This window comes from Garra rufa, chromosome 18, assembly GCF_049309525.1.
Source record: "Garra rufa chromosome 18, GarRuf1.0, whole genome shotgun sequence".
NCBI lineage: Eukaryota > Metazoa > Chordata > Actinopteri > Cypriniformes > Cyprinidae > Garra > Garra rufa.
In genome coordinates, this window is record NC_133378.1 from 8,264,501 (window position 1) to 8,274,230 (window position 9,730).

Consider the following 9,730-nt stretch of genomic DNA (forward strand, 5'->3'; position numbering starts at 1 on the left):
ATGGTTCTGCCAGTGCTGGCGGTGGTACAGATAATTTGAGAACCCCCAGAAGTCCAGAATGTGAAGGTGCTCCATCTCCCATAGTGGCAAGGGGTCATCTAAGGTGAGGTTGAAGGTCCCCTTCAGGGCTGCATCATCATAGTCAAGACCCCTTGCCATGGACCAGAAAAACTGGGCATAAGACCGTGGATCCTGGCCCTGCTGACGAAGCGTAGACACCGCCCGCCGAAGTGCCAGTCTCTCCTCTTCAGTGGCTGGTGGCACAAACTTAATGCTCATTCTGCTGGGTCCTCGAGTGGCTGGTACGTTCTGTCACGATTTGGTAAGTGAGGACCCAAACGCAGAATGAACAGTTTGACAGTTTATTGACTGGACAGGGCAAACAAGAGGAAGGGCAGACAGTCGCACACACGGGCCTGGGAACACACGACTAGGGAAGACAGGCAGGACGTGGATGGAGAGGCAGGTGCAACCCCGAAGAGAGTCCGGGCGGCCGGGAGCAGCAACCAGGGGGAACTCAGGAGGCCGAGCAGGAACAGACAAACACACAAAAGACAAGACGACAAAGGCAGCCACACAAAAAAGAAAAGCTTCAAAAACTAAGACGGGGAAGAGCTAGGTAAAACAAATAAAAAGGTAATAACGGACTAGAAAAATCAAAAGAACAACAAAAAGAAAAATTAGAATTTAAACAAAAGACCAGAAGAACTAGGTAAAACAAAAAAATAAAGATATCAAAAAGACTAGAGAAAACAAATCAAAAAGAATAAAAGTAAATAAATGTAAACTAGAATTTAAACAAAAGACCAGAAGAACTAGGTAAAACAAAAACAAACATAAAGATTATCAAAAAGACTAGAACGGGAAAGGCAAAAACTAGGGCTCAGAAGAAAAAACTAAAACTAGACTAAAGGGGAATAAACACTGACAGTTATCTAGGACGGGACTGAAAAATCTTAATGGTTAAACATACAAACTCACAAAACGAACCAGCAAAGACAAGAGGGAAAGAGCACAATATAAAGGGAGGAAATGACAAGAGGATCAGGTGAGTACAATTAGACAAACGAGGACCAGACGAGAAAAACAGGTGACAACACTCAGACCAACTAGGACTAAACAAGGGGGCGTGGCAACAGATAACAAGGAGGCAGGACGAGGGGAGCACATGGCAAACATAAACAAAGACACAGCCACAGCTGACACACAAGACAAACAAGGAAACATTAAACAAAGACAAGACAGACAGGGCTGTCAGGGCAGTATCATGACAACTTGTACAAGTGCATGACATAAATAAGCTATATTTGACATCTTTTCTCGTAATAACGAGATATTATGTCATTAGAACAACATATTTTTTTTAAACTGACAACTTTTCTCGTAACAATGAGATGTTATGTCGTTGAAAGGACATCTTTCTTCATTTAACTGTCATCTTAATAACGAGATGTTATGCCGTTAAAACGACTTTATTCTCATTAAAACAACATCTTTTCACGTAATGTTATGTCGTTTAAACGACATCTTTTTCTCGTTAAACCGATATCATTTCTCACAATAACATTTTATGTCGTTAAAATCTACTAAAAAAGCCTAAACATCGTTTTCTCGTAATAATGAGATGTTATGTCATTGAAACAACATATTTTCTTATAATGTTATGTCGTTAAAATAGCATCTTTTACTCGTTAAACCGGCACCTTCACTGGTAATAACAATGTTGTTAAAACGGCATCTTTTCTCATAATAACGAGATGTTATGTAGTTAAAATTACATATTTTTTTCGTTAAACCCACACCTTCATTCGTAATAACAAGATGTTATGTTGTTAAAACGACGTCTTTTCTCGTAATGAGATGTTATGTTGTTAAAATTACATATTTTCTCACAATGTTGTCATTAAAACCACATCTCTTTTCTCGTTAAACCAAAGTCCTTTTAAGACAAGTCATGTCACTCGGCGGCCATCTTTGAGACGCCTCTCGGGCATCAAAGTGCAGCTCCTATCTCTTTGAATGGGGAAACATCTAATTCTCCAAAACTGTTCGCTAAACTTATGATTAAATTTCATATTTGAAATCTCCAAAGAAATCCAACAAGAACGGCCTCACAAATATAGTTCCTTGTGCTTGAATTGCGTTAAAAAAACGCTCATATTTCCGGCTAGATGAGCCAGTGCGCATGCGCAGTACTGAACGCACGTCTTAGAGCACCGGCTGTTTCTATAGCAACCGGGACTTCTAACGGCAGATGCAGTGACGCGCTGACTTTACTAATCAACGATTGGCTCTTTCACTAAGAAGGCGGAGCTTCGCGGCCATGATGACCGTTTCATTGTTCCCCATTCAAAACTACACGCGTGACATGTCTTTGGTATTCTATAGTCTTTGGTTAAACTTACATCTTCTCGTTAAACTGACATCTTCTGTGGTAATAATGAGATGCTGTCTTAAAATTACATCTTTCCTTGCAATAACAAGATGTTATGTCATTAAAATGACATCTTCTCTCATAATGTTATGTCCTTAAAGCAACATCTTATTCTTTGGTAAACTGACTTTTCTTGTAATAATAAGATGTTATGTCATTAAAATTACATCTTTTCTCGCAATGTTGTCATTAAAACGACATCTCTTTTCTTTTTAAACCGAAATTTTTTTGTCGTAATAACGAGATATGTCCTTAAAATTACATATTTTTTCACAATAGCGAGACCTTTACTTGTAGTAATGAAATGTTATGTTGTTAAACCGACACCTTTATTCGTAACAACGAGATGTTATGTTGTTAAAACGACATCTTTTCTCGTAATGAGATGTTACGTTGTTAAAATTACATCTTTTTCTCGTTAAACCGTAATCTTTTCTCGTAATAATGAGATGTTATGTTGTTAAAATTACATCTTTTCTCACAATGTTGTCGTTAAAACGACATCTCTTTTCTCGTTAAACTGACATGTTTTCTCGTAATAATAAGATGTTGTCATTAAAACGACATTTCTTTTCTTGTTAAACCAAAATTAGTTGTAATAACAAGATGTTATGCCGTTAATATGACATCTTTTTTCACAATAACGAGACCTTTACTTGTAGTAATGAAATGTTATGTTACCGCCGCCTCGGGAACATCGTGAGCGGACACTGCCGCTTCGGGAGGATAGTGAGCGGACACAGCCACCTCGGGAACATAGTGAGCGGACACCGCCGCTTCGGGAGGATAGTGAGCGGACGCCTCCGCCTCGAGAACATAGTGAGCGGACACCGCCGCTTCGGGAGGATAGTGAGTGGACACCGCCGCTTCGGGAGGATAGTGAGCGGACACAGCCACCTCGGGAACATAGTGAGCGGACACCGCCGCTTCGGGAGGATAGTGAGTGGACACCGCCGCTTCGAGATCATCGTGAGCAGACACTGTCGCCTCAGGAACAAAGCGCGCAGTTGCCGCCGCTTCGCCGCACAGCCACCTCGGGAACATAGTGAGCGGACACCGCCGCTTCGGGAGGATAGTGAGCGGACGCCGCCGCCTCGAGAACATAGTGAGCGGACATCGCCGCCTCGGGAACATCGTGAGCGGACACCGCCGCCTCGGGAACATCGTGAGCGGACACCACCGCTTCGGGAGGATAGTGAGCGGACACCGCTGCTTCGAGATCATCGTGAGCAGACACCGCCGCCTCAGGAACAAAGCGTGCGGGTGCCGCCGCTTCGAGAACATAGTGAGCGGACACCGCCGCCTCGGGAGGATAGTGAGCGGACACCGCCGCTTCGGGAGGATAGTGAGTGGACACCGCCGCTTCGAGATCATCGTGAGCAGACACTGTCGCCTCAGGAACAAAGCGCGCAGTTGCCGCCGCTTCGAGAACATAGTGAGCGGACACCGCCGCTTCGAGAACATCGTGAGCGGACGACGCCACCTCGGGAACATCGTGAGCGGACACCGCCGCCTCGGGAACATCGTGAGCGGACACCGCCGCTTCGGGAGGATAGTGAGCGGACACAGCCACCTCGGGAACATAGTGAGCGGACACCGCCGCTTCGGGAGGATAGTGAGTGGACACCGCCGCTTCGAGATCATCGTGAGCAGACACTGTCGCCTCAGGAACAAAGCGCGCAGTTGCCGCCGCTTCGCCGCACAGCCACCTCGGGAACATAGTGAGCGGACACCGCCGCTTCGGGAGGATAGTGAGCGGACGCCGCCGCCTCGAGAACATAGTGAGCGGACATCGCCGCCTCGGGAACATCGTGAGCGGACACCGCCGCCTCGGGAACATCGTGAGCGGACACCACCGCTTCGGGAGGATAGTGAGTGGACACCGCTGCTTCGAGATCATCGTGAGCAGACACCGCCGCCTCAGGAACAAAGCGCGCGGGTGCCGCCGCTTCGAGAACATAGTGAGCGGACACCGCCGCCTCGGGAGGATAGTGAGCGGACACCGCCGCTTCGGGAGGATAGTGAGTGGACACCGCCGCTTCGAGATCATCGTGAGCAGACACTGTCGCCTCAGGAACAAAGCGCGCAGTTGCCGCCGCTTCGAGAACATAGTGAGCGGACACCGCCGCTTCGAGAACATCGTGAGCGGACGACGCCACCTCGGGAACATCGTGAGCGGACACCGCCGCCTCGGGAACATCGTGAGCGGACACCGCCGCTTCGGGAGGATAGTGAGCGGACACAGCCACCTCGGGAACATAGTGAGCGGACACCGCCGCTTCGGGAGGATAGTGAGCGGACATCGCCGCCTCGGGAACATCGTGAGCGGACACCGCCGCCTCGGGAACGTCGTGAGTGGACACCACCGCTTCGGGAGGATAGTGAGCGGACACCGCCGCTTCGAGATCATCGTGAGCAGACACCGCCGCCTCAGGAACAAAGCGCGCAGGTGCCGCCACTTCGAGAACATAGTGAGCGGACACCGCCACCTCGGGAGGATAGTGAGCGGACACCGCCGCCTCGGGAGGATAGTGAGTGGACACCGCCGCTTCGAGATCATCGTGAGCAGACACCGTCGCCTCAGGAACAAAGCGCGCAGGTGCCGCCGCTTCGAGAACATAGTGAGCGGACACCGCCGCCTCGGGAGGATAGTGAGTGGACACCGCCGCTTCGAAATCATCGTGAGCAGACACCGCCGCCTCAGGAACAAAGCGCGCAGGTGCCGCCGCTTCGAGAACATAGTGAGCGGACACCGCCGCCTCGGGAGGATAGTGAGCGGACACCGCCGCCTCGGGAGGATAGTGAGCGGACACCGCCGCTTCGAGATCATCGTGAGCAGACACCATCGCCTCAGGAACAAAGCACGCAGTTGCCGCCGCTTCGAGAACATAGTGAGCGGACACCGCCGCTTCGGGAGGATAGTGAGCGGACACCGCCGCCTCGGGAGGATAGTGAGCGGACACCGCCGCCTCGGGAGGATAGTGAGCGGACGCCGCCGCTTCGAGATCATCGCGAGCAGACACCGTCGCCTCAGGAACAAAGCACGCAGTTGCCGCCGCTTCGAGAACATAGTGAGCGGACACCGCCGCTTCGGGAGGATAGTGAGCGGACACCGCCGCCTCGGGAGGATAGTGAGCGAACACCGCCGCCTCGGGAGGATAGTGAGCGGACACCGCCGCTTCGAGATCATTGTGAGCAGACACCGTCGCCTCAGGAACAAAGCACGCAGTTGCCGCCGCTTCGAGAACATAGTGAGCGGACACCGCCGCTTCGGGAGGATAGTGAGCGGACACCGCCGCCTCGGGAGGATAGTGAGCGGACACAGCCGCCTCGGGAGGATAGTGAGCGGACACAGCCGCCTCGGGAGGATAGTGAGCAGACACAGGAGAGTAAGTGAGCGCCGCCGCCTCGGGAAGAAAGTGAGTAGACACCGCTGCTTCGGGAGGATAGTGAGCGGTCAGCGCTGCCCTTACCGACATCAGCGGAGAATCCTTCACACTGCGTCTCAGCCCGGGGTGCCCAGAGAACGACCCCGAAAACCTGCCAGTGGCCGGCACAGTCTGAGGATGTTCTGGAACGGCAGCCGTCATATGGAGGGGCACTGTGGAGGCTGTCTCGTGAAGAGGCTCCCCATGAGAAAGCTCCTCTTTTTGCAGTGCTGACTGCCTCCCACTGCAGACAAGGTACTCCACAAACCCCTCAAAAGACAGATGTTCAGAGCCTAACATCCTCCAGTGACTAATGGGCTCATCAAAGGCATAATTCAGCAAGTCTTTCAGAGCAGAGTCATTGTAGCCCAGCCCCTCTGCAGCACTCCTAAAATCCAGGGCAAACTCCCTTAGATCCATTCCCCGTTGATGGAGGGAGCTCAAGGCTTCGAGCTGGAGCATGCGTTGGTAGAGTGGACTGCAGACCTTAGAGGTGGGTGAATGGTGCGAGCCCTTCCTCTGCTGAGTCCTCATTTTGTTTGGTTCGTTCTGTCACGGTCCAATTGGAAAGATGAGGTGAGGACTCAAATGCAGTAAGTAGGCTCTTTATTTAGAAAAATAAAACAACAACAAAAATCACCTCAAGGGGGAAAACGATCAGGCTGGCCAGGATGGGGCACAGCAAGAACAAGCTAACAGTAACAAAATCTACATCTACTAGCTTACAAACATATATCTAACGAACCAACACAGGACAGCAAACACAGGAAGACTAAGTAGGGCAGGTAATGAGGGAGACACAGGTGGAACCACTGAAACAATAATAAGGTAACAAGATGGGCGGGGTTAGACATCAGACAGGAGAGAGCACATAGCAACAAACAAACAAACACACTACAAGCCATGTGCTCACACATAATCACAGTGTCCCCTGGTGGCCATCCTTGGGACACCAGCTGTGACAATGTTGTTAAACTGGCATCTTTTCTCATAATAACGAGATGTTATGTTGTTAAAACGACATATTTTTCTCGTTAAACCGACAACGAGATGTTATGTTGTTAAAACTACGTCTTTTCTCGTAATGAGATTTTATGTCGTTAAAACGACATCTTTTCTCATAATGTTATGTAGTTAAAACTACATCTTTTACTCGTTAAACTGACATCTTTTCTCGTAATAATGAGATGATATGTCGTTAAAATTACATCTTTTCTCACAATGTTGTCGTTAAAATGACATCTCTTTTCTTGTTAAACCGACATCTTCTGTTGTAGCCTAATAATGAGATGTTGTCATTAAAATGACATCTTTTCTCATAATGTTATGTTGTTAAAACTACATCTTTTCTCGTAATGAGATTTTATGTCGTTAAAACGACATCTTTTCTCATAATGTTATGTTGTTAAAACAACATCTTTTACTCGTTAAACTGACATCTTTTCTCGTAATAATGAGATGATATGTCGTTAAAATTACATAATTTCTCACAATGTTGTCGTTAAAATGACATCTCTTTTCTTGTTAAACCGACATCTTTTGTTGTAGCCTAATAACGAGATGTTGTCATTAAAATGACATCTTTTCTCATAATAACGAGATGTTATGCCGTTAAAACAACATCTTTTCTCTTAATAACAAGATGTTTTTTCTTTAAAACGGCGTTTTCTCGTTAAACCGACATCTTTTCTCATAATAAAGAGATATGTTGTTAAAACTACATCTTTTTCTCATTAAAACAACATCTTTCTCGTAATGTTATGTCATTAAAATTACAACTTTTTCTTGTTAAACCGACACCTTTACTTGTAATAATGAGATGTTATGTTGTTAAAGGGATAGCTCACCCAAAAATGAAAATGTGATGTTTATCTGCTTACCCCCAGGGGCTCGTTCTTCGTACGTCGCTAACTAAGTTAGCTGGATTTGATTGTTGACGATTTTGCGTGATCTTGGATCGCTCGGTTCTTCGAAGCTCATCTGGGACTTGCTGTCATAGCAACAGGTGCGCAAGCTTAAACCTGCTCTGGAGCAGGTTTATTTCATGTAAACAGGATTCAGGCTGCGCTCCTGGCGGGTTATGATTGGTTGAAATGGCGAGGTCACATCTGATTGGTTAAAGAGCACGACTGACGCGGACTGACTCACGTGGGAAAAGAAAAGTATTATAAGTAAAGTAAATTAATAATTTTATTCACCAAGGATGTATTAAGTTAATAATTAAAAATTTATTAAAAGTTAATAATAAATAATTTACATTGTTTTATATATATATATATATATATATATATATAACAAATCACAGGTTCCAAAAAATATTTGGCAGCACAACTGTTAATATTATCCAACATTGATCATTCTAATAATAAATCAGCATATTAGAATGATTTCTGAGGATCATGTGACACTTAAGACTGGAGTAACAGCTGATAAAAATTCAGCTTTTCATCACAGGAATAAATTCTATTTTAAAGTATGTTAAAATATATATATAAAAAAAACATTATTTTATGTTGTAAAAACATTTTGCAATATTACTGTTTTTTTCTGTATTTTTAATCAAATAAATGCAGCCTTGATGAGCATAAGAGACTTCTTTAAAGACTATTACAAGTCTTACTGACCCCAAACTTTTGAACAGTAGTGTATAAAAAATAAAAATATAAATAAAATAACATATCAAGGAAAAAACATGTAACATGGGCAGCATTAACGCATTTAATTTGTTCACTAATTTTTGCCAGCCCTCTCTCCTTGCTTTTCCAGCCTTTGCAGTTTTCCCTTGCGTTTTAATTAAACTCTGAAACTCCTGAAATCCCTCAATCAAGAGTTCTTGCTCTGCTGCAGAAAAATACTGAGCGCGCTCCTTCGTCATGTTCGCCGACCAATCAAAGAGCTGCCGATCAATGTTTCTACTATCGATACGTAGCCCCTTTTAAGCCACCCAGTGATCTCAAATAACTTCATCCAGCTATACTAATCATCAACAACAGGTGCGTTCGGAGAACCGGAATAGCGAGCTCATAGTTAGCGCGATGATTTGATCTTGGATGTGTCATTTGATCTTGGATGTAGTAAGCGAGGTACGAAGAACGGACCCAAGGGCATCCAAGATGTAGGTGACTTTGTTTCTTCAGTAGAACACAAACAAAGATTTTTAACTCAAACCGTTGCAGTCTGTTAGGCATTTAATGGCAGTGGATGGGCACCAAACCTTTAAAAGTAAAAAAAAAAACATGCACAGATAAATCCAAATTACACCCTGCGGCTCGTGACGATACATACCTTTGATACACAACAATGTCCATCTGTCCTGAGCTCAGCATCCGGTGGGTTACATGTTTACGCGCTCTGGCGTAAAATACGCAAACACCGGAAGTGATCTGTCGCGTGTATATGACACTCATTGTTTACACAGAGCACAGAGATTGTGGCTATAGTGGCTATTCAAAATGGTAATTACTTGCGTTTATCCTGATTGTTCAAACCGATTTAAAGCTAAAAGTTTACATTTGCTTGCGCAAACTCATCCGGGACTGCAGACTGTTCACCGATTTCCCCTTTCGGCGTTTGCGTATACTACACCAGAGCGCGTACACATGTAACGAGCCGGATGATGAGCTTGTGCTCAGGACAGATGGACATTGCTGTGTATCAAAGGTAAACAAAATATATAAATACTGTTCAGTTTCTCGCAAAAAACAATCGTTTCGTGTCTTAGGACATCAATGTATCGTCACGAGTCGCAGGGTGTAATTTGGATTTGTCTGTGCATGTTTTTTTTTCTTCTTTTTTTCTTTTTAAGGTCTGGTTCCCATCCACTGCCATTGTATGCACTGTAAAAAAAAATCCCGTAAGAAAACGGTAA